The 17,027-nt window shown below is 43.0% G+C and overlaps 2 long non-coding RNA genes across 2 annotated transcripts; one reads left to right on the top strand and one right to left on the bottom strand.

Annotated features, from left to right (window-relative positions):
• Positions 1 to 7: 7 nt before the first annotated feature.
• Positions 8 to 9,010, top strand: LOC146205112 (uncharacterized). Its single transcript, XR_014704126.1, has 3 exons — positions 8 to 163; positions 896 to 1,003; positions 8,845 to 9,010. It is a non-coding gene; the product is annotated as an uncharacterized LOC146205112 (long non-coding RNA).
• On the bottom strand, positions 2,135 to 12,515 carry LOC146205111 (uncharacterized). Its single transcript, XR_014704127.1, has 2 exons — positions 12,280 to 12,515; positions 2,135 to 2,496 (listed from the first exon to the last, which is right to left on the bottom strand). It is a non-coding gene; the product is annotated as an uncharacterized LOC146205111 (long non-coding RNA).
• Between the last annotated feature and the right edge of the window lie 4,512 nt (positions 12,516 to 17,027).

Genomic DNA, 17,027 nt, shown 5'->3' with positions numbered 1-17,027 from the left:
TGCTTGCTGCAACCCATGACGTCTTATCCGGTTTAAAAAAAACGTCACGTCCGGCTATTGTTTTGTGGGTAGGTGGTTGTTTTTTTAGTAGCAGAATGGCTGGTCGTCGTCGGAGCCGTGGGAGCTGCGTCGCCGTGCCAGACGTGCGCTCTCGTGTTGTACGGTACGTAAGCAATTTTTTCTATTTTTTAGATATTTCAGTATGCATGTATTGAGTCATTGCCTGTTGTCTGGAACTCTACATTTAGTTTTCAACTTCCCTGCGCCCGAATGTTCTGTTGACGACCATTGAGCCTGCTTGGCCGGCAGTGGGCCCGAATGGCCCAAAGGTTTATTGTAGAAAGTTTCAATCGAAAGCTCAACGTAGTTCGACACCAAGGAACATACGGTCAAATACCGTTTATTAGGCCAACCGCACGAAAGTCTCAGTCATGTAAAACACGCCTGACTACCAGTCTTGCGTGCGCCTGAAAACGGCGGGAAACTTGGGTAGGCTTTCCTCAGCGGTCTGGATGAATAGTTAATGATTGTAACGTCTTTGAGCTGATGGAGGGACTTAAGGAGATACTAGGACATGACAAAACAACGCGTAGAAGCAGGAAAGGCGAGGATCACACAGGCCTGTGTGGGAAGCTTTTGTTTCGGTGCACCACGACGTACTAACCATTTGTGCGACGTGACCCTTTGTGTGACCCTCATTGCTATGACGCGGTGTAGAATAATGATTTCATACCTCATTTTATGACTGCGCACTGTCAAATGTATGCAAGGCCCCTTTCTAATTACGGTGAGGTAAGCGATTTCGCCTTGTGTTTACATCAACACGTACTTGTCTTAATTTCTTTTGTGTGTGTAAACATCGCTTATATGCTGACGTCTAATATTTGGTACGCAGGGACCTTCCTGATATGTGTTTTGGAGTCTATCATGGGCTTGCTGGTTGCTGAGGCTGAACAAAGGGGACTATGAAAGGCGGAGGCAGCCTATGCTCCAACGCCACAAGGTGAGCCCTGTACTTAATTTCAAAACAATTGCTGTGCCACCGGGACTGGTCATTTGTTTTAACTTTTACACGGGGCAGGTCACCAGTTTGCATAGAGTGCATGAATGAATCGAACAAGCAAGCATCCCTGCAGCTTCCTGCAGCTGCAGTGTCCAGCTTGTAGTTTGCAGCCTTTCTTCCTCAGCTGCAATTAATGCATCGCAAACAGTGTGCAATGTAACAGTTGATTCAGACTAAGAAAACCAGACTAGCTCCAAAAACAAAGAAATGTTTGCACGAGATGGAAGATCAAACCACGCTATATTGTCTTCTCAATTCGCTGTGAGAAACTAGCAAAGCTGCCTTCTTTAACGAATGGTATTCCTGCACAGATTGGTTGTGTCGCTTTTTTGTGCGTGTAACAAAGTTACTGCAAGAACTTTATTTATTTATTCGGTTACTATCAGGGCCGTTGAGCAGCTAAAAACAGTGACAGTTTCTCTGGGCACCGATATGCCTACTAGCCGATTGTGGCAGGGTTGCTTCACATTAATCAAAGCAGCCTAGCAAATAAGGCTCACTGTAGCAGCAAGAATTGTGAGCACGCCCTCGCACTCACTTGCTTTGTCATCTCCTGCATCTTCTGGCACAGCAGCGCCGGGCAGTCTCTTTCCGCTCATCAGAGATGATCCTTTTATGCCAGGGGTCTTGGAGCACGGCCAGCGAAGCTGCATGATGCAGTCTGCCCAGCTCAATTTTCAGCCGGCGTTTTGAAAGCATTACCACCAGCCCTAATTTCGAACTAAAATAAGCTCAGACTTAGTACCCAGTTAGTATGCATTCATTTTTGATAAGGCGTTGACCACTTAATCTGCATGAACTTTCATTTGACATCACTATGCCTTCAAAAGCAAGGAGCCGGACATCCTGCCTTTTCTTTTATTTCCAAGTGTGCTTTTCTTTTTCTTGCTGAGGATTATAAGTGTGGTATTTATTAACAGGTATGTCATTTCAGTACCTCTCTCCGAGCGATCCTGAAGCTGCTTTTGTCCGGCATTCAAGCGGAAAGGAGCACACGTTGCTTTTCTTTTGCAATAATGGAAGGGCTTGGTCTGGAAAAAAGAAGTTTTGCTTATTTTTGTTCATTTTATCGTTATTTATTGTACTTTGTTTCCTGTTGTTTTGTTATTTTCTGGCTCCTGGGTCATGAGAGAAAAGGCTTTGTCAATGCGGCCCACGTAGCAATATGAGTTTGAGACCGCTGCTCTATGCCCATAATGGCATGGCTATCAATAGATATTTCATAATGAGTTTGTCTGAGGTAATTGTCAAGCAAAAAACTACCATATGCCACTGGTCGGCCCGGACCCACAACCTCCGCATCATGGTGTTAGAATAGAAGTGCGTGAGCGGGCTGCTCTGCACCGAACAGTAAGTGGCAATACCGATGCGCTGACTTCTGTAGGCTGCAGAGAGGCTGCGTTGACTGTTGGTGGCCGCGGGTTCGCTGGTTGCTGCAAGGAATGGCAGTCAGTTCTCAATTTTCGCTGACGCCCCCGCTCCACGCCTTTCTTCGATCATGGTATATTCTAAGTTGTAATGTAATATGGAAAAAAGTGCATTGTTCTCCACTGCAATACAGGCTACGTATTCTGCAGTGAAAAATGTCAGCTTTTTTCGGTGCGAAAAGATGTCGAACAGCTTCAGCTATTGCGGCCGGCATACCAAGATAGGACCGACCTATACAGTTACTGTTTGTGAGGAGCATTTGGAGCCCAGGTTTGTGTCCAAAACATGGATGACAGAGTTAAATGGGCATGTGCTGCAAAGCGTTGCTAGCAAAGGAAGCGGTCCCCACGATATTCTCTGCCGGCCTTGCCTACCTTTCAGACTTCGAAAAGTAGAAAGCGACCCACTGAAAGGCAGCCCCAGGAACCGAAAAAATAGAAGATCGTCAGACCTTCTGTAGAAGTGTCAGGTGAAGGTAGCACGTGCTTCACACGACACTGCTTGGGCATGGGCCGGCTCAAAAGCCGGGTGCGGCTCAGCCCACGGGCCGTCTGGGCCGACTCATGAACATTTTTGCTGGACCCGGGGTGGGCTTAAACGTGCGGGCCCAATCCAGATTCGGGCTTGTACACAGAGAGCCGTGTCCGATTTATAGTCACTTTGTCAGAGTAAAATACACATCTGCGGCGTCGCAGCAACGAAACGGATAAAATAACCATGGTACGCTCCGAGAAAAAGGTTTAGTCTTCATAGCTTATTTATTTACTTATTACGACACCGCGGTGGCTTAGTCATTAACGCTCTCGAGTACTGAGCTGGGATACCCTAGTTTGATCCTAATTGGGAGACAGCATTTCGGTCGGAGCTGAAAGCATGGCAGGCATATGCTTATAGATGACAGTTTCATTGAAGAACCCCATGTGGCCGAAGTGATCCGCACGCCTGTGCTACGGCGTCCTCATACCTTGAGCCGGTTTGGGACCCTTTTTTTTTTTTTTTTTTTTTTTTTTTTTTTTTTTTTTTTTTTTGTGAGAAAATTCAAAACCAAACATAGGTATGGTTTTCATTTTGAGCTGTTGATTGGATGATTGGAACAGAAATAGCCGCAAAGGCTTGATAGAGTTTAGAAATCTCCTTGACGTTGAAATAAGATAAATCTTGAATGAACAATGTTTAAATGAGTCGATTAATGTCGTAAACAATTAGACATGCGCCGGCCACATTGGACGATTCAAACTAATATATGAAATTACTCCCCCTCTGTGACTGAAGAGCAGCAGTCAGACACCGCTCTTGCATGTTTTAAAGCGTAAAATGCCATGTGCGGGTTACTCTAGTGTGGTGCTGCGTGGCGTTCGCCTAATAAATTAGAATAGCGCTGGATGAGGCTGTTTCAGCTATCAGCGAGCACAGACAGTCTGGTCTGCGATAAGGTGCTTCCGCATATGATCAGTTTTGTATACCACTGGAGACTAGGAACTGGAAACCTCATACAAACCACTGGGAAGGGCCAACGTCTGAACGCTTTATGAGGTGTGGCCTTTTCCAAGGTTGCTGTTCAACACTCGGGACGCCTCAGCCACAGATACAGTCTTGCTGCCGCAATGGCGCCATCTTTCTCGAAAGGGGAAATTGGAGGCGGGGGGGGACCTTCTACATGCAGAATCAGCGAAGAGCATTGCAGCCAGAACACATGCTGGCCCTGGCGGCGGTGCGATAAATATAGCTATGATATAACAGCACCTCTTGCACACCACAGGGCGGACACGCTGCCTGAGCTTCTTGTCTTTCTTCTACCACCGTCGCCTCCAGTTCACAGATACATTAATTCGAGAAGAATATTGGCTTTCTCTTTCTTTGACGGAGGTGATACCTACGCTTGACGAACGGCCGTTTTGGCATGGCGTGAAGACTACATACGCATGCAATTGGCTACTTTGCATTTCCTCGAGATTTTAATCAGTTATATCTTGCTGCACGCGGTGTCTAAATATTAAAGCCTCCTCACAAGAAGTCCAATTACTTTTTCTTTTTTTTCTTTTTTTTTTTTCCCCGGAGGCCCCCCTCGAAAGTTTAGACTTGGTGGGGAAGGAGGAAGCCGCTGTGGCAGTGTAAAAGGCAGCACACGAGCTCACTGACTGCCGGCGTCTCACAGTCTGGCACACACCTGCGTCGATCGGCGTCTGTCTGCGTCCCATTGTCGGGGGCGCTCCTGCGTCGAACCATGTCGAACGCGCCACTGCGCGCCGTCGGCAAGACGAATTGGAAAAGCGCAGTGTAGATTACTAGCGAGGAGCTCGGCGCCTTTTGGTCTGGGCCACACCGTCTGCGTTGCAAGGGCCGTTACGCGCTGTCGGCCAGACTAAGGGGGTGACCGCGTGGCCGGCTTGAGGGTACTGACCCAGGCGGGAAGACGCCGGGATTCACTTGAACCTTTTTTGTTTCCCGATGGCCCGACTTGGGCTGCTGTCGCCGTCTGGCCAAACACCCCGCGTTCCTTTCCGGTGGGGAATTCTTGTCACAATAGTTGAAAGCGGCAGCTCTCGCGCTTGTCTCGTTGTCGCCATCCTTAACAGGCGACATGGCTCTTGAAGCTATTTTTCCTGCGTTTTTCAATAAATTTGATAAAACCTGGTATTTTGATATAGTTTCTTGCACTGATTTCAAATATATAATTGTTTCCAATTGGCCAATTAGTTCAAAAGATAAAATGAAATTGTTCATAATTTGCGGGAACAATGAAAAAATAACCACACTACAAAAAATTCACATGAACACTTTGCTAGGTACTAGAAAGCATAACGAATACAATGTTACGCGCACTTTTGTATAACAAATATTAGCGATGTTATAGCAGTTCAGAATTCACTGCTCCAAATGTGAATGCCTTCCTGTCTGATTTAGAGCAAAATTGAAAACTTTGAACTGCTATAACATCGCTAATATTTGTTAAAAAAACAAATGCTCCTAACATTGTATTCATTACGCTTTCTAGTACCTAGCAAAGTGTCCATGTGAATTTTTTTGTAGTGCTGTTATTTTTTCATTGTTTCTGCAAATTATGAACAATTAATTTCATTATTTCTTGAACTAATTGGCCAGTTGGAAAAATGGTTGCATGTTTGAAATCAGTACAAGAAACCGAATCAGAATGCCAGGTTTTATCAAATTTGGTCAAAAATTGGAAAATAAGCAGAAGCGGAATGCAATACAGCTGACATATTTCGTGGTGTGTTTAGAGACTGTAAACGGCCTAAACTAATACATTCTTTTTCAGCGAATTTCTAACAGTGTAGAGTTATCATGGGAAGACGAAAGAGTCACACTGGCCATACTGCCCGAATCCGTGAGTCTCACTGCCTGTCGGAGGTTGGGCACACTACGAGCAGTGGCGTGCCGCGCCGGCGCGGCTCGTTCATGCACAACTCTTCAGACACCATGCTCCACATCATGTTCTACTTGGCACTTGCTGTATTTCATTTTAAACCAGCCAAAGGATAAGACAGAGAATAGAAGCGAACGAGATGTGTCTGGCTTCTCTGTTTCTTGTCTTTTGGCTGGTTTAAAATGAATGATTACCAACTCACCCAGTCGTTAATCTTGTTGCTGTATTTACAGGGCATTCCCACGTCTGCTGCTGTGGTTTAGTTTAGCACTGGTGAACGCTGTCTATGTTGGGATACATGCAACATAAATAACTTGAAAGTAAAAGATTGCACAGCCATTATTGTAGCTAGTTTGTAAAGCATGGGATGCATAATGTGGAGGTCTCGGACCTCAACAGTGGCATGTTTCTTGTTTTTGTTTTGTTTTCCTAGTTTGCAATGAGTTTTTTCTCATTTGAGAGTAGATACACTGCTAATTACCGTTCATCACCAATGCAGATTTTGTTTTTATTAGTTAATTATATGCTTTCCTCAATTTCATTCTGTTCGTTTGCATACCTGTGTCGTAACAGGGCCTTTATATATTTTTCCTTTTCTGCTAAATAGAAGAGCATGAGCCTCTCATAGCCTGTGTTGCTTTGGGACATTAAATCTCATAAGCCAGACCAGCATGAGCCTCGTTTCTGGCAGTCGTAGATCTATTTCATTGAACCTCTTTGTTAATAATAAGCTTGTCGAACATACGTCAGACAAAAACATACAGTATTATGGGTGTGACACCGTGAAGGTGTCAATCATTAGAAATGTTACAAGTGTTGGGCAGGCATGGAGGGCCTATCATTAACATGTTAAAATTAAGGAAGCTCCGGTGCCACTCAAGCGAAAACATGAGAAGCCACTGACAGAAAGCCATGGAGTAGGGCATCTGAAGGAGGAAAGGGCTATCCTTGAGGGCAGTCTATCCTTACTGAAGGGATTACTGACCAGTGCTTTGGAAATTTTATCAGAACAGGCATGGGATGAAAAAAATTATATGCACAAGATAGGGAGTGGAAATGTGCTGCTTACTGATGTGAACTCCGAACTAGTCTAGTGGTGCTTGAGCACATCATAGTGGTATAGTCCACATTTCTCAAGCTAAAAGAGTCATGTTTTTAGTCAAACTTATCGTTCGGGCATCAAGTATAGAAACAAGCATTGCATTTTCTACTAGTTTGTTCCAAATTGTTTCTGAGGTCATTTGTGTTATTTTAAACATCTGTACATGTTTTGCCTGTTAGTCTTGTATTTTCACCAATGCATTGATCTTTGAATAAAAAGGAATCAAATAGGTTATTTTGGTATGCCAGGTATAAAAAATTCAGCTAATAAAATCTTTTGACTTTAGAAACGTGCTCCAAAACAATTTGAATGCTTCAAAACTCCCGTTTTATAGCTTCAAAGTGCTCGAGCCTGCTTCCACCTCTCCAAGTTGGTTTGTGGTTCAGGTCATTATTGACAATTCTGCATGACTCAATTGATGTCTTCAATTTGGAGTTTTGGGAAGGGTTTCATCCATGGGGAAGAGTGAAAAATGCTGGCTGAAGATAAGGAACGCTGCATTATGAAAATTCCGATTGCTATTGGGCAACCATCTCATGGATGATGGCACTTGAAAGCGTTTTGACTGGAGGTACTCGCACTGCTTGGGCTAGGCCAGTGCAGCACTTCATCTTACAGGAGCATATGCACCTAATTTTGATCGCATTTTGCTTGTTAATGACATGCAAAACATTACTCTGTACAGATCATCACCTGGTTTTTATCTTCAACCGCTAAATAATTTATAATTGAATTTTTGTCTTCTCTGTTTCAGGGTGTCTATACTCCATTAACACACTGAATGTTAGTAGTGCTGCTACTGCACTTAAAGTCAAGTGTTGGTCTCTGTTTGCAACATTTTTTAGCTGCTTTGAGAAGTATGATGCTCATGGACAGCCTCCTTAACAACATGAACTGGTGTATTTGTGATGAGGACCATATATCAAAGACAGCCAGAGGTTTTATGATGCTAGCATTGTAGCAACTGTTGTGGTGCTGTAGTTCGGTGAGGGATTTGGCCATCTTGTAGTTTTTGCCTGTTTGCTGTGGCCACCCTCAAAGTAAATAGCTATGGTCCTGTCACATAGTTTGAGAACTTTTTGTTACTTGTATGGAAATTACTGTTTGGCACAAAATGACTTATGGCTACCATCATGTGCGTTATAGAGGGCCAGCGACTACATTTCGGTGGAACAGTTCCTCATTCTTTTTCACAGCCCATAGGAAGGACTTCGCAAGTTTAGAAAAATGAAATGTTCACAGCTGAGTCAGTCGCAATTCTGGAATCATGCTGTGTAGTCGACAAACGCTACAATCCGAGGGCAACACATGTCGTCTAATGAACAGTGCAAGCGAAACTTCTTGGATGCAGCAGCAAATGAAAATGTGCACACATGGTTTTCAAGATGTCTCAACGTTTATTTATATGCTTCGCAACCTACCAAAGCACAATCAGCTGTCTGTTCTAATGTCTGCGGCCAGTGTTGATAACTTCATATCAGTTCTTTACCACCTATGGTGTCCATTTCTGCTGTGCATGTACACTGCAGTGATACATTGTCACACGCATGCAGAGAGCACTAGTACTGGCCTTACTTGGGGTAACCTTTTTGTTGTTTTGACTTTTCTCATTCTTGAGCTATGCTACAGGGTGCACACTTTTCTTTTTGTCTGGTTCCTTTGACGAGTCATGAATTCAGCATTTGTGCTCCTTTCCTTTTTGAGGGTGTAGTGACCATATGCAAATCCACTATTGGAATATATGAGCTGCTGCATAGTCTGCAGTCCTGTTATCTTTTTATTTCAATTTGGTACGTCTCTGAGTTGCTCTGGGTGTTTTGTTATTGTTCTGAGCTTGCATTCTTTTGTTTTTTCGCCCCGTGACAGCCGATCCTGCACGTGACTGATACTAGTCGAGAGATCACAACAGCTGCCCACCTTTCAAAGCATGGCATTCCCTGGCCCAAGTTGACTGCTCCCTGTGCTACTGGCTCAACAGTGTACTCACAAGTCTGCACTTCACTTACAAGCGTAATGGCAACACACACACGTTGGCCATAGCTTCCCATAGCTTCTGTGTCAAAATAAAGTATTCCTACTTATGTGCCTTTTCATTCATTATTAACGCACATGATTGGAGTAATAAACACTCCAGTGCCAAAACACCATGTTGACACACTCATTTATGTTTAGACTGCCTACCTTCTGCATTACTTCCCTTTTTGTAACCTACCTAGTAAGGTAAGTATTTACTGTATGTGTCGTAGAACCACATGTATTTGTTATTTCTTTTGAGACTGGAAATAATCCGCAAAACCAGTGAAGTAAGAAAAGTTTACAGATATGTTTCGTAGACAATTTTTAGAGGTAAGCCCAATGAAGATGTTTCGAACTGCAGACAGGGACTGATGATAAAATGGCAAAGTGGGTGGTGTTTGTTGAATTGCACAAGATTGGTTTAACTCGGTATTTTGCAGATGAGCAGCAACTTTCTTAATTGCAATGCTTACTTACACCCACACTGTCACCTCATGTAATGCTTAAACATTTGGCAGTGCTAATCACTTTACTAAAATATTGAACTCTTGGCCCTTCAAAGTGAATTGTGTTCAATAGCGAGGTGACATGCTTGTAGCAATGAGATTAGATCTAACCTTGGATACCCGCTTAATACACTATTGCTGTGCCTCTATGCTACTGGGATGGTGAGGCAGCATACTAAAAGGGCATAAAAAAAAGCGTGTGCAGTAATTCTTTACATGTAACAATAGTTGAAGCCCTCGGCTAATTTAATGTGACTGCTTAAAAGGCCATATTTACCAAAAAAGGCAATTTGAGCGACAAGGATGAGTGGCAGATAGTATGACCGGATGGATTGGTCTGTGTGATGTGAGGACCATGGTATGGTCCAGCTGCCTACCCAAGCAGCTCCTTTGACATGAGAAAAACTCATTGCCTTTCAGAATCCCAAATCAGATGTGCGAGTTGGGAGTTCATTTACATAATGTGGTAATTAGTAATTTTACAAATTGGTATGTGTGATAAAAGTGCAAACTAAGATTGGTGAGTCAACAAGTAGCCAACTAAATGTACAGGGATGAGGATACAGGAGTCATAAATGCTGTGGCATGTTTTCCTTAACAGCGGTGCTGAAGTGCCCCCAAAATATTTGTTGCATTTGCTCAATTTATGTGTATTTCAGTTTCTGGTATAACCTTTCCCACACCTTTAACCTTTAGGCACAGTAATTGTAAGTAAAATTGGCAGTTAAAAAAATAGCATTGTCAAGATGACAGCGTTCCAAAAAATTGAGAAATAGTAATTAAGGTACGTATAGCAGCAAAAGTTGCTACACTGTACCATCAGCATACACGTGTGATCCCAGCCATTTTTGGAACCATAAATGCAGTATTAACATCAGTAGTTTATCAATTCAGTTTCGGACTATCCTCATGTTTGACAAGATTTTAATGATGAAACTTTCAGCTTAATGCCTCCAGTAGCCTGAGTATTCTGAAGCATAGCATTGTTGCCTTACTTAATTACTTGGCACACTTTCCAATTTTGCAGTGAGAAATTTTCTTAGCTTAAAACTGAAAAATTTGGCAGTACTCTGTCAGGGACGAAGCAAGCTTTTGGAAAAGGAAAATAGAGTAAATGTCTCTGAGTGGATATGTGCACTGTGAATGAAACTAATGAGCAAAAAAAAAGCATATGCTTTCAAGCAAAGTATTGCAATGCTTAATATTACATAGAATTCCTCCTGGCACACATAGATTTCATATTTCAAGCTGCCAGTTTCCATCATGCAAGGACGACTGGCAAGCCATGTTTTGCGAGAGGGTACCTTTCTAAGTGGACTCAGCTGGGCTTAACCTGATTTCCATGAAATATATATGGAAGGGTGCTTAAACCAGATGCTATCAGGCTTTAAGTATACCTGCAGGTAAGGGCCCTGCCAACTACTATTTTTAATAAAGAAAATTTGATATATCTAGTCGTCACTTAGTGTTTGTCATATATACTCCCTCAAGCACAATTAATAGTGGTCTAATCGAGCTGCTTGGTTGATACTAAAAGTGAAAACGCAGCACTGACACCAAACATGGACGGGCTACTGCTCAATTAAAACGCCTGGAGAGAGTGCAACGTAAGTCAACTTAATCGCTTTCACTTCTTTCTTGCCGACTGCGACGTAAAGTATCGGCAGCACTTGTGCAGTGGTCACCTTTACAAACCAAGCATGCTATGCGTCTGGTCATCGACTGGCAGCTGTCGGCCGGCGCATCCTCGCCGTCGATTCTCCTAGCAACGCCACGCCCTCCGCGGCACGGATTCAACCCCCTTTCCAGTTTGGTTGCTAATGGCCATCAATTTTCGCTGATTATTGCACTATAAGCAGGTAAGCCATCTCTACTAATTGAGCACATAAATAAAATATTTTATCGAGTTTAGTTTACAGCGCAGCCCTATGGCAGTCGCGTAACCGGCGAAGCGAATAAAGAGCACATCAGAGGATGAAAGTTCGGCCATTCACTCTGATGCATATCTTATGCACTGGATTTGTTAGAGACCAACATGGAATAATTTGAACAAATTGTTCGATATAAACGGTCGTTTGGCTGCTGGATATACCATTGCTTGTAAATCCGGCCGCGCAAAATATATAGTAAAAATATTTACTTCTTTTTCCATATTTTATGTTCGCAACAAACATATGCATAACCACGCACTGAGATCAAGTGCCACATGAAAATTCGCGCTTCCACTTCAGTTCGAATAATAGCTCTCGAGGTCAAATGTTCGAATGAGTCACGTTACATATGCTGTATGCGAGGTGGGTACGTGGGGGACGAATTAAACTGCACTGCAAAAGATGGTTTGGTTTGGTTTATGAGGTCCCGAAGCAACTCGATCAGGCTATGAGATACGCCATATAGTGGAAGGCTCCGAGAATTTCGACCATCTAGCTGGGTTTTTACCGTACCGCGCAGTACACGCGGGCGCCTTGTTAGTATTCGCTCCCATCGAAAAGCAGTCACCCCAGTCAGGATTGAATCCCACACCCTTGAACACAGAAGTCGAGTACGCCAACTGCACCAGCACAGCGGGGGAGGGAGGGGGGGAGACTGCAGAAGACACTGTTGCGTTGTTGGGTGCTTGGTTTTGCCCGCGGCAGCTACGTTTTTGTGACATGGCCATGCAGTCCCGTTCCATCTAGCTTCCACTGGGCCATCGCAATTCAATCTCGACTACCTATAAAATCGCAACCATGCAATTCCTGGCACGAAGTCGCCTCCTGGTCGAATTAGCATGGCTTACCCTGCTCGAGTCGCCAGACAGTTCGTTTATACACGCTGGCCAACAAAGACGTACGGGATCTGTTGGCTCTTAAATGATCACAACGGTGCACTGCAATGCCGATCGACGCCACGTACACGCTTACGGGCGGCATGCAATTCGTTGCAGCCTCCGCTGCTGCGGGTGCGAGTCGTGAAAAAAGAAACTATGCCGGGACTGCGGGCATTGCAGAATTAACATGCAGTTTCACGGGTTGGTTCGGCTGGAGGCTTTTAATTGTGCCCGTGTATGCGGTGCGATAACAATTAATTAAGCAGGTGCTGGTATATAACTGATAATACTTTTTAACTAGTCATGCGCACTAGCGCCTCATTCACTAACAGCTATAGGTTTGCTGAGGTCGCAATTATAATATCTATATCAGTTGTTTAAATTTTGGAAACACCATTATCGTCCCCGCTTTTAGCACATGAATTTAGGCCGCGCATGGCAGAAAACGAAACCTCTCGGTCGAGGATAATTTAGTGCGCGCGGCATATATATTACGGGTGTACGTTGTACGATCGCTTCGCTAGCCATTCCTCCCGGGCGCTCCCGAACATTATGAAAGGAGTGACACCCGCGGCGGTGCGTGGCGCGTATTCAGCATGCATGACTAGCGTGGCGATTTGCGCTCACCCGCTATATAGTTTCGGTTTCGCCTGTGTACGGCCGAAACTACCCGAGCAGGTAGCGTAGATGGCAGCGTACTGCTCCGAAGTTGTCACTTGCTCCTTCGTAGCGCACAGGAGGGACGGCAAGCTTCGAAAGCAAGGTATACCCGCACATATGAAACGGGCTCATAAGAGAGCTAGGTCATAGCCTGCTCTATTTTTTCGAAAAAATAGAGGAGGTTATGGCCAGGTACGCGCTCGATCATCACAGTGGTTTCAATTTAGCCCGCGCATAAAAATTTCTTGCGCTAAATACGCCAACAGAATTATGTTTTGGGAAAGTTTACACTGATATAGATACTGACATGGGCGTCGGCATGACCCCCTGCATGGTGCCAACAGATTCTTATTCACTGAAACTGCATTGTCAGGACACTTATAGTGACATAATTTGTTCATTCTAGAAGGACAAACTCGTGGAAGTTTAAATTTTGGGGCTTGTGTTATTAAATTAAGGAAAAAAGTATGGGAGATGGAATAAACCCCACCCTTTACAACCCCCTTTACTGATACATTATCACCAGGTTTGATTTGGTTGTTTAATCTGATGCAAAAATTCATAAGAATAGCAATAAATGGACAGCAGAAGACAATTAAGTAGTTCAGTTTGGTAGTTAAAATCTTAAGGGTCACTGTATCAAATGCTTTTTGAAGATTAAGAAAAGGCAGCTAATTTTATTTGAGTTGAACATGCCCATGCTTCTCATTTAGTGAATCAGTATATACAAAGCATTCCTCATCACCTGATGGGCCAGCTCATCAAGACACTTACAGTAATTGCTTAACTGTGGCTGCATCCTCTTTGTATGAAATAAAAAACTAATTGAATTTGAGGCAAACATTTCTAAGAAAGGAAAAGGCGCGAGTACTGAGTCATCAAAAGTGCTTTAAAATTGAGATACTCGCTTAAAATCAAGAGACTTAGCTGCAGTATATGCAGCCAAAGAAGAAACAGAAAAAGGCTTTTGAAATGTCAAAACAAGTGATTTTAATAGCACCCCCAAAATTCAGCAAGAGTACTGGGCAATTTTAGAGTGTATGGTTAAAGCAGAATTCATTTTACCCAAATTTAATACTCACCTTGGCTGTTCTGCCAATGGAAAATTTTTCTAAAAAATTGTAACACTTAGAAGCACAAAAAAAGCCTAGCCCTGAAGGCTTTTGCTTTCTTTTCTAGAATGCATTCATACCTTCAGTTAGAAATGTTAAGCTATAGAAGCACGATCAAAAGCGACCATTCAGAGCTTCATTGGAACTATCCAAAATATAAGTTATGAATTGCAAAATAAAATGACCCACGTTTAAGGTCTAATTGTGTTTTTTAAGTTTCGCTCTCAGCTATGCTGGTCCCTGTAGACCTTTCCTCAACTCTTTAAACTGTACTTCAAGACCTAGTAGAAGTAGTAGTAATAAACTTTATTTGGCTACAAAAATGAGTGCCAAAGAGGTTTGCAACTTGTAGAACCAGGGCCATCTGTCACTTCGACATGGAGGACTCCAGCCAGGTACACCAATTAAAAGGAGGAGAGTCAAGATAAAAGGGGGACTGAATGGCAATGGTGCAAAGGAAAAGCAGTGTTCTAGGTTGAGAGAGAGATATAGTTGGGACAAGATGCTTTAGGTGGAAATGGTAAAGAAAGAAATTCACTGGGAGAAGGAGGAAGAAACTTTAATAACATGGAGTATTAGGCACCGAGAATGTCCTGAGTACGGGTCACCAAGGCCAACCAGTCCGTCAGCTGATGCAAGACTAGCCAAGCCCACCAGGTCGGGAAACAAAAGTGAGGAAAATGAAATGTGCCGGGATGGTGAGAAAATTTGTTCCCATTTTATGTTTGACATGAGATTTAGTGACAGAAGAAATGAAGAGGTGTCAAAAGAAGAATGAGATAATCTCGAAAATGCTTGGAAAGCAGCTCCATTCATCAAATTGACAGGTTGAAAGAAGCCGGCTATCCGGAACATGGTGTCATCTCAGTTGCTGAAGGAACCTATAAAAAAATGAAAACAAACAGCAAGGAAGCTATGCCTAACACAGTGGACAGAATACAACAACAAAATCTGGTTGCAATACCCTATCTGCACAGCATATTGCATGATTTGAAACGAATAGGCAAAAAAGTAAATATCGAAGTAGTTTTTACAGCTTCGGAAAAGTTATCGAAGCTTTGTAGGATCACTCAAACTTGTGGTGTGCAGCGACGCGCATGTAGCATAAAACACCAGACTTTATTTGTACCCTGCAGCACAGGTGTGGTGTATGAGATCCCATTAAGCTGTGGGAAACGTTACATTGGACAAACGGGTAGATGCCTCAATGAACGGCTCTGAGAACACAATTATACCTATGAAAAACTTGCAAGAAAGAAACATCTGCGAAGGAAACGTTGCTTTGCACTGCAGCAGGTGCACAGGTTGTATGCCCTGGCTTCTACAGGGCTTAAAGCCAGGGGGTGCGTCAGAGACCCCCCCTCCCCCCCCCCCATAATATTTAAGAGGGGTCCGAGATCCCCACAAGCTTGAATTCAAGCACGAGGACTGTGAGAATACAAACCAGGTAACCATTGTTTTGTTCTTGTCAGTGGTGTAATTGGAAGGTTTTTTCTCTACCGTTTCAACAGTTTCACATTGAGTATTAATAAAAACCAGAGATGGAGAAAAATAATGATTTCTTCCCTTTGTATAAAACGATTTGCAAAACAGGCAACCAGCCACTTTCTCTCTTTATTTCCCTTTCCACCAATGCTCGAATCACTACAGACCCCCTCCGATTGAGCCAGACTTTAAGCACTGGGCTTCACAAAACAAAGATTATTGGTAGAAGCAACAAGCAGATTACAAGAGAGATTCTGGAGGCAAGAGTCATCAAACAGAAAAAGGGCTTGTGCGTCAGTGCACCTTTGATAATGCTCAGTGAAAAAGAACTTGAGATCCTGTAAGTAGCGTAGGCTTACTCAAAACGCTTAGTATGTTATATCTTTTCTTGTATGGCAGTTTTCGGTTCTATATCTGGTGGTTTTTAAGGCTAACGACACGACTTAATCCTGCTCATTCATACTTTACATTTTGACAACAGAAGCCCATATACAGCTCAACCTGGCTTTTTCATTTGTCTTCATCGAATGTTTAGCGGTGAGGCATGTACTTGCGTTTTGGATTTTTGTGATTTCTTGTTTATTGTTACCTTTTTTTTGTCAATGCTTTGTTAGGAGAGAAAACTGGTATACGTGTATATGACGTTTTGACTTCGGCTGAGTCACATGTTATGAAAATGTGCATAAACTCCTCCGTTTTCCAATAAACCTCAGTTGACAGTCAGTGATGTGTTCTTCTCCCTACCTCTGACCACATCTATCTCAATCTCAAAGACCTCATTCCAAAAGTAACATGCACAAGTATTGATACAGCCATAAATTTATTACAATGAATAAGACTCTGCTGTCAACCATGATGAACTTGACTTTCTGCAACATCTAATGTCAAAGTGAAAGTGATCGCTTCTTCTACTTATATGCTTCGCTTATTATTAAGGAGATTATTAAGTTGGTTTAGACCTTAAGGCAGAATATTAGTTTAAATAGTTTAGTCACACAAACAAAAAAACACGGAAAAAAAATTATAACCGAGCTTTTTCTTGGTTGAAGCGCCGTACAGAGGAAGAAAGTAATCATATTTACACAGGTGGAAGCAGGCTCAAGCATTTTAGAACAGCTCAGGGAGCAGTAATAAAGTAACTTCGGAGTAGCTTTGAAGCAATAAAACTAGAGTTTTGGAGCAATCACATTATGTCTTGGAGCAAGATTCTAGACTCGCTTTTAATAATAGAATTCTAGCTTCCTCACTTAACTCTTTGACTGTCGAATATTCAGAAAAAAAAAATCACCTCCAGTGTCGAACTATTTCAAACGCTATGCGTTTAGCGCAATACCCGTACTGCAAAAACGCCGCGGGACGGCATGCAGCCGCAGCACCTGTACGGCAAAACCAGTCAAAGGGTTAAATAGCAGCAAATGGAATGCTGCCTTCTACACTTCATAATTGAAGATCGTTTAACTA

This window comes from Amblyomma maculatum, chromosome 1 (genome assembly GCF_055883805.1).
Source record: "Amblyomma maculatum isolate TAMU_Amacu chromosome 1, ASM5588380v1, whole genome shotgun sequence".
NCBI classification, from domain to species: Eukaryota; Metazoa; Arthropoda; class Arachnida; order Ixodida; family Ixodidae; genus Amblyomma; species Amblyomma maculatum.
Note: the sequence above shows the minus strand (reverse complement) of the source record. Positions and strands in the feature narration are given on the sequence as shown.